The 16,206-nt window shown below is 34.3% G+C and overlaps 1 long non-coding RNA gene across 1 annotated transcript; it reads right to left on the minus strand.

Annotated features, from left to right (window-relative positions):
- Positions 1-993: 993 nt before the first annotated feature.
- On the minus strand, positions 994-3,114 carry LOC103485685 (uncharacterized). The gene is made up of 5 exons (XR_007819689.1): positions 2,748-3,114; positions 2,352-2,662; positions 2,151-2,251; positions 1,639-1,767; positions 994-1,076 (listed from the first exon to the last, which is right to left on the minus strand). It is a non-coding gene; the product is annotated as an uncharacterized LOC103485685 (long non-coding RNA).
- Positions 3,115-16,206: the final 13,092 nt, after the last annotated feature.

Genomic DNA, 16,206 nt, shown 5'->3' on the forward strand with positions numbered 1-16,206 from the left:
TCATTTAATTTATGATTTTGGAAATACCTCTCAGCGTGGAATAACCACAAGTCCGGATCTTCATCGGTGAACAACGGCATTTCGACTTTCTTGATTTTATTTCGATCACTGGAATTTTCTTTGCTATCGATCTTCTTTTCGTTTCGGACATCTCCAATACTTTGGTCAATTTGGTAGCCTTGCTCGACGTTGCCTCATTTTCTTTTCCTTCCCTGGTCGCAGAATCACGAGCGGCTGATTATGTGTTTCGCTCACTCATTACTAAGCATTCCTTCGCACTAGACTCCATCATCATCATCAGCGACTGTTGTTGCTTCTCCGACTGTAACGGCATCAACTTGAGATTCTTCGCAATATCGCTGAGGCTGGATTCTATCACCGGCATTTTGCTCAATTTTTTCTTCATTTCGGCTATTTCTTGATCGATGAGTTCCAAGTGTTCGATTCTTTTTTGAACCATTGTCGTTTCTTCTCCTTCGGATCGTTAGCTTTGATACCAAATGTTAGAACTCTAATTCCTTAACTGAATTTCACTCTTTATTGAATTATGAATTGATTACAATATAGGAGAAGTTGAGGAAATCTCAATTCTTCTCACAACTCTCAATTGTACTTCTCTCTCTCAAGAAGTTACAAAGGCCTAACCAATCTAACAAAAATTTCATAGTGCCCTTCCAGCCTAAACAGAAAACCTTTTATACAAAATGTCAACTGACCTATTACTTATTCACACGCGTATATCGTGTGATTTATTTTTATTCTTTCTCCTGCTATATACAAGCTTGATGGGAGGTCTAACAGTTTCTATTTCAGCATATACCTCACAGAATACTGTATACTCCCTCAAATATTTAAAACAATCTCTTATTCAATGAAATTTAGAAAGTTCACTAGTTTTCATCAATATCCTACCAAATGAGAGAACACATCTAACTTCAGCAGTGGAAAAAAACATGAATAACAGTTGAATAAATATTATGTTTCCTGTGGGTTACTTGAAGAAAGAGGCCTAAAAACAAAAGCTTCAACGTCCGTAACACAGCATTCTGAGTTGCAATGCCTCTCCTTGGAATTTTCTGGGTAAGGTAAATAAAATCAAACGTCTGTACGTGGGAAAAATGGAACAACAATGACAATCTTCCTAATTTGGGGGTAAAAAGTAAATTTACCAAAGTTATATGTTAAGTAGCATACATATCGTTCATGTTAAGTAGCAGCAAAAAAAATTAAATCCATTTTTCATGGTATTGAGCATAGTCAAAAAAGAATAGCAAATATAAGTTTAGCTTAGTAGTGTTGGTATGACTTTCAATCCTAGATATTTGAGGTTCGTTCCCTTCAAAAAATATATAAAGAACAAATTGTGTATCTTCAAACCAGTATAAAACTTGTCATTCGGTATACAGAATACATGTGTGTAATTTTTAAAAATAAGTAATTTAGAGGCTTGAAAAATATTAACGAGGCTTCACTTTGAGCAAAGACTGTCAAAATATAAAAAATGAAGAGGCTTTGTTTATGATTAGAAGGATTGGAAGCAAACAAAGGAAAAAGAGATAAGCATATGAGTTGTCAAAATGGTTTTTCGAGCATTTTAGTTCCAAGGAAATTTGTGAAGAATGAAGATATAAAACTGACAATATTAAGAAGGCGGAGGGCAGCTGGACGGGTGAACTTCCTCGCAAGAAGAAAACATCTAGATGGTTTTCCATTACTAGTACACCATTCTCGTCGATATTCAGTTTCGTAATATATATTATCAATACCCTGCAGAAGACAGATGTTGTCTATCATGAACCACTCAAAAGATCAACTGAAATCTTATTACTGGATATCAATTGGCCTTGGGATAATTATACTAAAGTATTATATTTATAGTTGACAAAATCATTTATATTAAGGGGAAGTAAATAATCGCATCCTTATTAATGTATTATAGAGGAAGGTAAGGAAATGGAGCGAATAGGAATCCATAAATACAAGTTGAAGACTTTTAGATACTTAAAACCTTGAGCTAGTGGTTCAATTATTGACAGAAAATGAGGAAAATGATTGTTAGATGCAATAATTGGAAGTTCCACTTTACTTAGGGAGAAGCAAAATGAATGAAGCCACAAAATTAACACGTGTTATGAACAAACTTTAAGTACCTTTATAGATTGTATTAGATCAAGCGTAGCGTCTGAAAATTTGTATGCTACAGGATGCCAATTACAGCGTTCATGGTCTTTGGAGTATGCGAGATCCCATGCTGAATATGTCAGTTAGAACGTTCAATGTTATATTACTGTGTAGGCCCAGTTTTTTGGAATAGAAATACCGTACTATATTGAAATGGTTGAAAATCTTACGGCCAATAAAGTCTGAACATAATGTTCATCAGGTATGCAATTGTGTTCCTTGGATGGATCATTAGGCTGTAGAACAATAGTTTCAAAACATAAGTTCATCATCTCTGGGAATTAACTATGAATAAACAAGCATTGCAATTTAAATTAATATTAGTGCCTTTGTATTAAATATAATTCTTTATGATACATGCTATGATTATATTGTTAATATGAGGCCCAATTGCAATTTGAGAAATGATAAGAAGAAACGGCTTATTATTGAGAATTATCACAAATGGACGATCGCGCCAAAACTCTGGTAGTGACTTCCTCTGCATAATCATCAAACATAAAGCATCGGTTGAATACTTAATACTCGCCCTAAACTGGAAATCAAAAGGACATTGGAATATTTACTGAGCAGAGTTGGGGCGGTCGTTCGTGGGGGCTCTACTGCGCGAAAGTTTCCTATGGACTTCAGGGAAGGGAACGACGTCTGTGGTGGCGCCTGCAAGTCGATTGATATCCCTGTGAACGGAGTTGCGGGGCCGAAGTTTGTGTGTGAATGTCGTCTGTGATGGCCGAAGCTTTGCGTTAACGTCGTCTGTGATGGTCAAAGAATGGGAAGAAGCCGAAGAACGTCGAATGTCGTCTGTCGAATGTCGAAGAACCTGAAGAAGTTTGGGTAGAGGAACGATGGGAAGAAGTTTGGGTGGAAGAACAACCGGAACAAAGAAAGGGAAAAGAAAAGGAAGAACCGAAAGAAGAAAAGCCTACGGGTTTTGCGTGAAATTGGGGGAAAAGGAAATATTGAAGAAAAAAAAAATGAGTGAAATTAAAACTTTTTTTTTTTTTTTTTTGAGAAAATGGATAAAACTAATATTTAACCATACTTGTTATTTGACATTTAGAAAATGTTTGACACTTTTATTGTATCAAGTATCGAACAAAAAATAGGCATTTTCCTACTTTTTGTTATTCTTGATGTTTTTTCATTTTACTTGTCATTTTTCTAGCAGTGCATCCGACTGTAAGAGTTCGGAGTAGCAACTTTAGTTGCATACGGTAGGTGAAGAGCAAGATTTATCATTATGTCGAAGAAGGTAGGTGAGAGTATTCTTTCCAACTTAGAAAGTGTGATTATGATATCTAATTGCAATTAGTCCAAATCACTTATTCTTATCGTTCTTGCACACAGGTCATGGAAAAAACCACACAATTCAGTAATTGTAGTGGACACATTTTTTGGTAGATATGCTTGAACGCCAATAAGAAGAAGTAGATGTAGCAAAATGTGACAGTCGTGTGTTTTAAGACCTAATATTTTTCTGTCTCTATCATTCACACATCATGAAATATTAGAAATGAATCCATTGAGAAACTTAACCGATTTAAGATACTTGGTAACTTGCTCGCTATTAGTCAACATGTAACTTGCATGTGGTTTCACCAATCTGTTACCAACTTCTATCAGTTGTAAATCCTTTCTTATTTTCAAATCTTGAAGGTCCAACCGAGCATTTGTGGTATATTTCGTTTTTACTTTAATATTCAACAACGTACCAACCAGGTTGTCACAAACATTCTTTTCAATATATATTACATCCAGTTTATTGTCCACAATAAGGTGGCATACAATTGAAAGAACTGACTGGTAAGAAAACTATACGTATGCACACCAAAAGTCCATAATTCTTTCAATTCTCAATCAACGGTTGTAGGTAAACATCAATTTCCCTACAAGGAGATCTTAAACTGGGTATAAGCAATGACATTAAAAGTTGAACTCTTTCATGCATTTCTAAGGTGGCAAATTATAAGGAATTAACACCACAAGCAGTTCTCATAAAGGCACTCATATTCTGAAACAGATTAAACTCATCTGAAGATAATCCCAAACGAATGTTCTATAGATCTAAAGTGAAATCAAGAATTTCACAATCAAAATGCTTCCATTCGTCTGCATCAGTTGGATGTCTTAACACATCCTCTATTTCAACTCATTTATCTTTATGCCATCTCATGTCATATGAGCCTTCTTGCGATACAAACAATCGTTGTAATATCGATATCAACGGAAAGTGGAGCAATACCTTATGCAAAAGTTTTTCCTTTTGTTAGGAATGACCTTGTACTGAGATTCTCAATACTACAAGTTGGACAATGTTGTAACCTTGTATCGAGACTCGCCCTTCTCCAACTTTGTTAGGACTAACCTTACACACATGAATGGTCTCGTATCCTAGGCCTAAGTCATGCAGTTTTCATATAGCTTCGTAGAATGAACTAGGGATAGTAGTAACCATTAGGAATGTTGCTTTTAACAGTTCTAATAACATGTCGAAGGACTTGTTACTCCAACTGCTGAGAACCTTGATATGCATAAACTTAACCAAAAAGTTCAGGAAGGAAAATTCTGAACAACCGAGGTATATCTCATTACGTGCTTCATTCAATAACTCCTTAAATATGTTTGTTGTCTTTTGTTCTACACCAATATTAAACGACATCTCATTCTCCAAACATTCCTCCTTTTTTTCTTCATGTTCAATTGGAGCTTGTAAATCATTAAGCATACCCAACATTTCATTTTATTTAAAAAAATGGTTACTGGTAGTTGCTTCATCAAAACTTTCTATACCTCTATGCAAGTTCACTAGATCTCCATGATACATTCAGTCTATATAGGAGGGAGATTCTAATTGTTAATAGATGTCGCTCCACACCCTCTAATGACTCTCAAATTGAGTTCATACATCTCTTGCATTCACACCTTGTTGGTTCATAATTGTCGACATGAAACTTAGCATGTCACACCCCACCCAGAAGACCCATAAGCCATGCAAGACGCAGCGTGACGTAAGCATCCTTGACGCGTTTAAATGCCAAAAACACTAATTCTTGAGGTCCTTAAGCCTTGCTTAATCTCCTAAACTCTTAAACTTTACTCAAAAAAATATGTCTTAGATGATATGAACCACTTAACACAAAGAATAAGATGTAAACATTCCTTTTATTAACTTAAGTCATGCAATTACAACACTTAGCTAAAATTACATAATCAATACTTAAACTTAAGGTCAAAATGCCTAGCAGCTCTTCTCGTCTAGCAAGCCTTTCAATTTTTCTTACTTGGCCTTACTGCCGGATTCCTGAAAGATTAAACTTAAAAACGTAAGTCAACAGACTTATTGAGGTTTTAACAAACCTTTTTGTGAAATACCTTTCGTTTAGAATACTGAGATGATATTTTTATCATCATCATCCGAGAATATCCTGATTTGTTCTTGTTGCTCAGACCGCTAAACACAATGTAGTCATTTTCTACATTGGCTAGTTTCACTCCACCATGTAGTCCTTTTCTACATGGTTGCATTTACTTCTTCTGTGCACATAATAGTCAGCTCATTTATAGGAAGTAAACTAATGATTTAAACATCATTTCATAATCATTGAAACACAAAACATCTCTTAAAAACATAACAAACTTGCTTTAAACATAGAATAGACTTTACTTAGAAATCTGTTTAAAAACATTTGTATTGAAATCATCACTTTAAATAAGTAAACACTTTAATAAAGAAGGCTTGAAATCATTTAAATACTTTGAAGAAAACACTCACCCTACTTAGCTACTCAAACTTCAAAGGCTTCTCTTCTTCTTCTTCTTCTTGCGTAGACACTTTAGTCGCACTTCAACATTTAATCTTTTCTTCTTAATATTCAAGAATAATAACCTTTAACATTCCGATCTCAACCTCTATTTATACTATTCCTTAAGCAAGCTTAGTCACTCTTAAGCTCTTGGTAAATCGCCACCTCCTGCTTCTTAGTGGTACACGTGTGATCTTAAAATCATACTTAACTTAAACCTTACATGTGACACATTAAGTAAATTTAGGAAATTTCTGAGAAGTTTTCTTGTTTCTTCTCACCCTTGTTTCTTCCTACCAAGTTCCATTTCGTGAAAAAAACTCTAATCTTCTAACCATTCAAAAGTCTGGTTGCATAATCTTTCTCGCAGACTAATTAACCTCTTCTTGCATAGTCCACTCAAAATGCCTGTTTCAGGACACTCAGTCAAATTTTACTTCTTATTTTAACTACGGGTCTTACAACTATTTTTAATTCTTATCTTAACTACGGGTGGTACAACTCTTTCCCTCTTTAGAAATTTCATCCTCAAAATTTAGATAACAAAACTAACTCCAAACTTTCAAGAATATTATCTTCATTACTTAACTTTTGTAATTACAACTTTACATTGTGCATCAAAGCTACTAGCAACAAAAATATAATCTTAACTATTGCACTAACTTCTTTTCTAACTTTCCTTTAAACTCTACATCTACAACCCTCTTACCCTTGTCTACTATAAAGCCTCCTCACATAGGTTGTTGAACTATGTGAGATGCCACCCCTGTTTGAATTGATCTTTCCTCGTCTTCACTAAACTTACTTTGGTATTCACTCTTGTAATGCCCTTTCTGGCCACATTGGAAACATGTGATGTTCTTTCTTCTATTAGTTCTCGAATACCTCTTGCCACACTCATTATACCTTTGTTATTGATCACTACTCCAACTCAACACTTAACTGATCATAGTCTTAGATTTCTTGGGATTCCCTATACTCTCTTTTTCTTCTTCTCTACTTAACTCATAATTTGGTCTTTTAACACCCAAACTCTTCTCTACTCGTAAGGTTGTGTCTACTAATTAGGTATAGTCACTTCTTAGCTACATTTGTCGATCTCCATGTCATTAGCACCATTGCATACTTAGCTAACTCTATAATCTTCTTGTACTCTACGACAAAGAGTTCTCCTTATTCCAGATGGAGAAATTCATCTCTCTTCTTGTCTCTATAGGTTTCGGAGAAATACTTTCCGTTGAACATTTCTTTAAAAATCTTCCCAGTCTACTCTTCCTCGCCTATTTTTCTCTAGGGTCCACCAATCTTCAGCCTCTTATTGTAATAAAAACAAAGCCAAATCTACTAATTCTCGATCGAGATTGGCCCAAGATCCACCGATATCTACCCCGTTCTCAGCCAATAATGGTTTTGAGTTCTGATCAGGAACTCCAAATATTTCTCCTTACTTCCAGCCTTAGCCAAACACAACCCTGAAATGGCTTAAGAGCTCTTTAACTCACTTCTCCATTTCTAATCTCAATCAAACTTATGTCAGGATTGCTCGAGATCTCCCATCCTAAAGCTTTTATCCTTCACCTCGACCGATCAGCACCGAGTTTAGCCTTGAGATTATCCTTCTATCCTTTTTTTATTCTCCATCTCGGTCTTCCACTGTTCCAAGAGCACCAGGATTTACTATCTACCCATTCTCTCGGTCGAGCAGAATAGAGTCTGGACCTCTCTATCCCGAGATTCCTTTATACCATGCACTTGTTCTACTTTTTTAACTTCAAAATAACATCTCTGATTGTTTAAGTTAGCCCAAGACCTATGAATAATTATTAATTGTTCCTAACGCTTGACCAACAAATAGAACAAGAGGTATGGATATTACACGTCACATATCGAATAGCGAGACTAAGAATGCGTGCGGGGGGGGGGGGGCATGACAATGCGATTCAAGTATGGCATAATAGGAGATCAAGTCAGCAAGTCAAATCCTTGTTGTCCTTCACTAACTGGAGGGAATAAATCAAAACGTTTGAAAGGTTAGACAAAATGTCTAGTGATTGGGGTCTTTTACCAACACATTTAATAAGTTAAATTCTTCAATAATGTGTTGTACCTCATTTCGCCAGATCATGTGATATAAAAGTTATGTGTTTCAATAATTAAACATTGAGTCTAAATTAAACCATCTCAATGCTTTTGGCTATCAACACAATCCAAATTCCATTAACAAACATTTATAAAACATATGGAAAGCATTTCTTTTCAAATCATTCATAATAACCCGTATTTCATAAGCATGAATCTTGCATATTTCATCATTAAATCATATCACAGAACTGGTGTTCGTGTTCAATTACATCTTCGTACCATTTTCAAAGCTCAAGCGTTTGCCAGACTCTTTTACTGGATTACAGTTGTGTGAAGTAATCTCAACGCAATAGCAATTCACCATCAATTCTACCACGCATAGCACATCTTGCAATCCAAATCACATAGTAGGCAAAGGTTATCACATACCAAATCACACAGCAAGGATAAGGCATCCCACACCAGAACACATAGCAGTTCATCGTCACCTTTCTTACATGAGAATGACATCGATACTTCTCAGTGAAGGAAGTTCAAATCACATAGCAGTTCATCGTGTAGCTTAGAACATGAAACACAAGTTACCTTGAATCTCTCCACTCACCAACCTCCGTCATATAGCAGTCTCATCACATAGTCAATCTTTGTTGTGTGTAACTCGTTGGATGGTGCAGAACCCGATCAAAGCCTCACAGTAATTTACATATGAGGTTTATGAAAGGAGTACTATGATTATTCACTATTTATTATATATACTTTTGCAATATGATGGATAAATTTTGGTAAAGAACAACTTGTGAGAAATGAGAGAGAAGAAAACTTTAAAAGAGTGGAGAGAAATAATTTTAATAAAATAATAAGTATCTTTATTATCAATTTAGAATTGCTTGTTTATAGTCTTTAATATCAGTTTAAAACCAACATTAAACATCCTTTTTTAAAAAAGTGATAATATATATCAAATGTCACTTCTTTCAACTGACATAAAAGGCCCAATTTATTGTATTGAGAATTCTATCTCGAGGGTGTCCTTCAAATTTCTTCTACCAATTGCTTTACAATAATTTTCATCCATATTTAGGATTTCACCAAAAACTTGCAACCACACCACAAGCTTCATAACGTGAATTGTTTTTCACTCTAAGAATTAAGATTCACACATCAACTCATAAACAAAATATACGCGTTAAGCTCACATAAAATTATCACAAAAGAATATATTAAGTAAGTCGCATACATCTATCATAAACAAAAATATTTTTTTAACTGATAAAAACTTCCACAAACGAAAAAACAAACTTTATTTTACCTCTAGTCTCGAAAACTCATCCATCAATTCTTTTGATTGTTTCACTTTTTAATGTTATGCTCTCCTCATTCTCCATGTATGACCTAGATAATTCTTGTTTCAAGGTGAAATGTCGAAACGCCAAGGTACTTTAAACTTACCTTAAACCTTAGGCATGAACATGTTGGTGAAAGCTTGTACTATGCAATAGGACATTAAGCGTTGTAAAAAAAAAGAGTAATCCTAATGTAAGCTAATAGCTTAGTGAGTAACAATAATTTTTAGAAATACATTTAGGGAAAACAATTATATACAACAAAAGCTTTCTTATTGTTAGAAACGTCTTAGCTCCTCAATACGCGTTAAACAGCACAATAATAACATTAGTCTCTACTTATTCCTCACGCCTGGATATTGAACTTCCTCAATGCAAGGACCACTATGGTGATTACTACTTCACCATCAGCATCCCTACGGAGTCTCATTCAATACCAGTTGCTCTGGCAATTGACTTCAATATAGACCACTCAATGCGTTGAACCATCCTTCTACCAAGCGAACCATTCAACACATGGTAGTCTCTACTCTTATGTGCACATAATAGCTAGCTTTTGATCAAGAGTAAAGCTAATGGTTTTGTATGCATACAAGCATCACAACAATACAACTTCACAAACATAAACATACTTCAAATTGGTCATGTTTTTTTATATGTATATATGAGATTATAGCATGAGCATATCTAACAACGTAGAAATATAACGTGAGTTTGGTAGTAAAAATAAGATTTTCAAAAGCTTGTTTTTCTTTTGAAGGGTCACTCACTCAGCTAAGCCTTTCTTTTTCCCTTTCCCTTATTCTTAACGCCTTGTTTTTCTTTCCTCTTGTCGCTTAATCCTACAATGAAGCTTCATTTTTTACTCTTCGGATATAAATTTCTCTTATCTAAACAGTTGAATTAATCCTTCTTCAACCCTACTCAAATCAGGTTGAGCAGTACACTTCCTCTAATCTCGATAGCTCATACTTAGTATGTAACACGTTTTTGTTTAGTATCTTTCTTAAACCATGATTAACTTAAACCTAACTCGTGTTTAGCTGACTAATTAGACTCATCTTCGTTTAGCTCATGATCACCTCATAATTAGTTAAGTGTTCGTTATCCCTTTTCCTTCTTGTGTTATTGGTTACATGGGTGGTTTTGCTTATTTTTACTATTATGCGGTTGTGTTATGTGCAAAGATCATCCGTGGATATGTTATGTGAAGCTCTAATCATGCGACTAACAGGGCGTCTAAGTTAGGGTTATGCCACAAAAGGTTCATATTCTACCTATGCGTTGCTACATGCATTATGATGAATGTTAGTACAAATTTTCTTCTTTCTTGCCCAAGTGCAAGTGGTGAAAGAGGTTTCCTAATAAGTCCAAGGTCGAATATAGGAAATTAGTTAACTAAATGAATCTATCTCGTGTCTTAAATCATATGTGATTGAGTATATAGTATAAATGTATGCACATTATGGGCTTACCTAATTATTTACACTAAGGTAGGAATAAGAGCAGAAAAGTGAATATGGCGGTGAAGTGTGATGAAACGTGAACTCAGTGTTTTTAGGCGTTGTTTTGAAGGAAGGTTTAATTAACTAAATGTAAAATAAGGGGTTTTATCATTTCTAGGTAATGCAAAGCATTTATCAACTTTTGAATTAATGCGAGCAACCTCTCGGAGCCTTTGCCATACTTGCTTGCCTCTTAGGACCCAAATACTTGAAGTTAATTTCTGATTTGTATCTCATTTGTTCCTTTGAGTTATAAGCAATTTGTCCTTATTAAGGCATATAACCTCTCAGTACTTTTGCCACACATATCGTGCATTTCAGTGATACATGCAAGGGGTAAGTTCGGTGACAAAATTGTATTGCTACAATCTCCTCACCGTATGGTTAGCAAAATGCATGTCATCATGCATCAAGTGATAACAGTCAATACTTTATCTTTTCTCTCGAAAGGGACAAGGTATTGATGGTCATATTTAGCTAAACATAACTTATAATGCATTCAATTAGAGTCTCTAGTGTTAAGACACCCTACATTATGCAAACAATTAACTAAATCTGCAATAAATTGGTAGATAAAAAAATATGGAAGGATGATAAAAGGAAAACATTAATATCATAAATAAAACTTTAGGCTACTCGGTCATGGAGTTAATATTACAAATCAAAAATAAGAAGGTACAAAATAGAATACAAGAAAAAAAAAAGGCAAGCCGTAGAGTATGACCGTTCATACTCTTTGGCTTTGGTTTTTTTTATTTTTTATCTTTACATGGAGGGTAAATGGATGGGGGAAGCATCTTTATCTCTTTAGAAGAAGAAAAATAGAAGCACCCAATAAAGTGAAGGAAGATCGAAATTAAATATATAAATTCTCACAGTTCACACTAAAAATGAAAATGGAAACCATGAGAATAAATAATCAAAGGCAACAATAATGGTGACAACACAAGCTTGTCCATCTCCCAAATGATAATCAAAAGCTAAATAAAGTATAGTTAGTTCTTTAATTTGTACCTAGGAGAGAAAAACATATATCTGCACTTGGATAAAAAGTAAAAACTGCACATAAAGTATATTACTAAAGTATATTACTTAAAAATGGAAAACAGAAAACAAAGGAAAATAAACTAAGAATCTTCTGAGGACACACATAGCGGGATTAAAGAGTTGATAGTAGAGAAGCTACTGGTCCTTCAAATCCTTACGCAAACAACAGAGTTTACAATTGTGAAGGTATGAATTAATGAACATCTTCACGAGACCACCTTGTTCGTATAACCCAAAGTGCTTCCATCACTGAGCTTCAAGACTTTAAAAAAACAAGATTTGATATTTAACAAGTTAATTTTTAAAAAATGTAAATAAAGATTTGAGAGTAGGGATTTAAACCATAGAGTTATTATTCAAATTCTCAAATGCAGCTTCCATCTCCTTTCCTATGTTTATGAATTCTAGATCAAAATGACAAACAGTTAACTTATATGGGATAATTGAAAATTTTAAATGCGTACTTCAAAAAGAAAATTACCTTCATCAATTTCTTCAGCCCCGTCAATTTCTTCAGTCATGTCATCCAAAGGTTTAGACTGAATCCAATTCTGAGCACAAATGAGTGTCTCTGCAGTTTAAGGAGTTAAAGAACTTCGAAAAGAATCTAACACCCGTCTTCCAGTGCTAAAGGCGGACTCAGAAGGCACAGTTGATATAGGAATACTGTAGATGTCCCTAGCTACTTGGCTAATGATCTTAAATCGAGAGGAATTCACCTTCCACCAAGTTAGCAAATCTAAATATTCATCACCCATACAATCTATACGAGCCTCATCCAGATAACGAGTCACCTCTGTTTTAGCATCATCTAGACATGTTTTGTTACTTTGTTTAAATCTATCATGAACAGTAGCACTTGCCTTATAAGATCCACTAGATGAGATAGAAGGTATTTCACTTTGACTTTGAAAGCCAAATCCTTCGATAAGTGTACATGATTGTGTTTGTGAATATTTTTCTTTTGAAATTCTCATATAATAATCATCACACAATCGACAAAATGTTTCTTTTGCATTATTCGTCCATAATTTTTGCACAATCTTCCTCCAAAAATTCATTAAAACAATAATTCACATAAGCTAGCTTGTACCTAGGGTCAAGAACTACAGAAACATACAATAATAAATTGGTCTTATCACTTGTAGTTATACCCCAATACTTGTTGAATTTTGTCTGCATGCTTAATGTCATTTGACTCAATAATGCCTTCTCATACGAAGAGTATTCACAAATTATTTCTTCGATTAAACAAAGTTTATGAAAAAATATGTTTGAAGTCACAGACATAAATGCAAAAAACTTCATTGTTACCTCTGAAAAAGTCCTTAAGAACTTTACAAACACTTTTGCATTATCCCAATCTTCAGTAGTAGGAATATCATCTTTTGGCAAAGAACTAGGGTCATGCTCCTCCAATCTTTCAAAAGTCTTTTGACACTTAATTGCTTCATCCAACATAGTAAAAGTAGAATTACATCGTGTCGGAACATCCATTATAAGACAACTTTTTGTTGACATCTTATCTTCTTTAGCAAAATCTTTAAATATTTGCAATCTAGCAGGAGATGACTTAACATACTTCACAGCATTTCTGATTCGAATGATAGACACATGCAAATCTTTTAAGGCATCACTAACAATTAAATTAAGAATATGAGCACAACATCTAATGTGAATAAATTCACCATCCAACACCAACTCATTTCTGCCTTTGAACTTTTTAACCAAGTAGGCAATGGCTACATCATTTGAACTCGCATTATCAATCGTTACAGTAAATAGCCTATCAATACCCCAACCTTCTAAGCACTTTTCAATGGCTCTACCTATGGTATCTCCTTTATGATTAGCTACTTGACAAAAGTTCAAAATTCTTGTATGCAAGTTCCAATCATCATCAATGAAATGAGCCGTTATAACCATATAATTAATATTTTACACAGAAGTCCATGTATCCGTTGTTAAACAAACTCTTTGGCCACTTCGAGTTAATGCATTTTTTAACTTTTTTTCTCCCTCATATACATTTGAAAACAATTTTTTTGCAACGGTTACTCTTGATGGAATCACAAACTTTGGATTTAATGCCCGACAAAATTGGTGAAACCCTTCACTTTCTACGAACTTAAATGGCAATTCATCCAAGATAACCATCATAGCAAGCATTTTTCTACAATTTTCTTGAGTGAATGATGCAGCCATCAAACTACTTTCAAAATCTCCCTCTCCTTCAACATTATCTTCCAATGGATTTACATACATCTTACATTTCTCTAAATGTCTGTTTAAATTAGTGGTACCATTTCTTTTGGAATCACAAGCATATGAAGCCTCACAATGTTTACAAGCAGCCCTAGGATATTTAGGATCACATCCTTCTACTTTTATAAAATGTTCCCATACCGATGATGGTGGTTTAACCGGTTTTCTTTTTCCTAACACTGGACTAAAACAACTCTGATTTGAAGTCTCATCTACCGAGAATGAAGTCATCTTAATAATCATCAAATAAAACACATAGAAGAAAAACACTCAAATCAATAACTACGAGTTCTCATACAAACACTTGAATTATAAGCAATAACACAAAGTTTCTGATCTAAAAGTTTGTGTCACAAACCAGTCAAGATCTAATTGACTCCAAAAAAAATAAATATACTCAGAATCCAAAAAAACTCTCAAACCCAGTTGTAAAAATTTTAAATTCAGCTAAATATACTAAAATGTCAGAATTTCTATCATGTTTGTGCAAAAACTCATTGTATACTTCGTCCAAACTCACAGTAATGAACAACCTATTCTTAGTTTACAGTAGAGCTTCGAAATACATTTCCACTTCATCAATCGGTACTGCTATATTAATAGTATTCAATGAATTACAATTTATGATGATCTAATATCTACTTGACATGGCCAGGCTCATCTATTCATTAAATTACAATTTCAGATATTAGAGTATCCACAAAGATTGAATAAAGATTGGATTTTTCATGGAAAGGAACCAAGGTTGGGGGACTGTCCTCTTTGTAATTCACCAAATTTGAAGAACTCAGTAATTTGATTTTTATTGATTCAGAGTTGAAAATTTTTAAGTAAAAGATTGAAATCGAAAAAGACAGAATCTGACTCAAACTGAAAAATAAATCAAATGTGATAAACCCAACAATACCTGAGATGATGCCGACGCCGAGTAGAGATGATGCCGACGCTGAGTAGTGCAGACGAGATGATGTCGAGTGCCGACGTTCGCAGACGAAGAGACGATGCCGAGTGCCGAGGCAAACGAAGAATGAAGCAGACGAAGACGACGCCACCAGCTGACGATGACGCCGAGTGAAGACGAGAATGAAGCACACGAAGAATGAAGCGGACGAAGACCGTGGAAATGCGGAAATGAAGCAGACGAAGATTTTTTTAACCTAATCGGTTATTTTAAACCCAACCCGACCTAAATCGATTCGATTCGGTTTGGTAACTCTATTGTTACTAACCGGTCCAACCCAAACCGAACCGAATCGGTTCGGGTCGAGTCATCGATTCGGGTCGGGTTTTTTCACCCCTACTTTATATATTATATTTTAGGAAAATTTTCATAAATATAACAAATCAGTAAAATATTTACGGCTCGTCTAACAAAACCCATAAAATTAGCCATTTTTTAAATATTCCAAGTTTGCCCTTTCCTTTTATCGTCTTTCTTCTCCTCTTCGTCTGTGATTTTTTTTCTTTTTGTCCATCGTCTTTTTTCTTTTCCTTCTTTTTCTTTCCAAACTGTTATTTAGTTCAAGATCATGTATCAAATATAAAAGATATATTTTTTAAAAAAAAAAAGTATTTGGTTGTTCAAGATCATGAACTAAATATAAAAGACTTGAAAAAAATATCGTTTAGATTTGGATAGCCAAATATATACGATTGTGTACAAAAAAATAGCCAAATCTAAACAACCGTGTACAAAGAATCCTAAAAAAATCGTTTAGATTGGGGTAGCAAAATCTAAATGATCGTGTAGACAAATCTAAACAATCGTGTACCAAAAGAAACTTTAAAAAATCTTTTAGCCAAATCTAAACGATTGTGTACCAAATAATCTTGAAAAAATAAATGATCGTGTAAACAAATCTAAACAATCGTGTACCAAAAAATCTTGTAAAAAGTCGTTTAATCAAATCTAAACGATTGTGTACCAAATTTTGAAAAAATGAAAAAAAAATTGTTTAGATTTGATAGTTTAGATTTGGT

This window comes from Cucumis melo, chromosome 3 (genome assembly GCF_025177605.1).
Source record: "Cucumis melo cultivar AY chromosome 3, USDA_Cmelo_AY_1.0, whole genome shotgun sequence".
NCBI lineage: Eukaryota > Viridiplantae > Streptophyta > Magnoliopsida > Cucurbitales > Cucurbitaceae > Cucumis > Cucumis melo.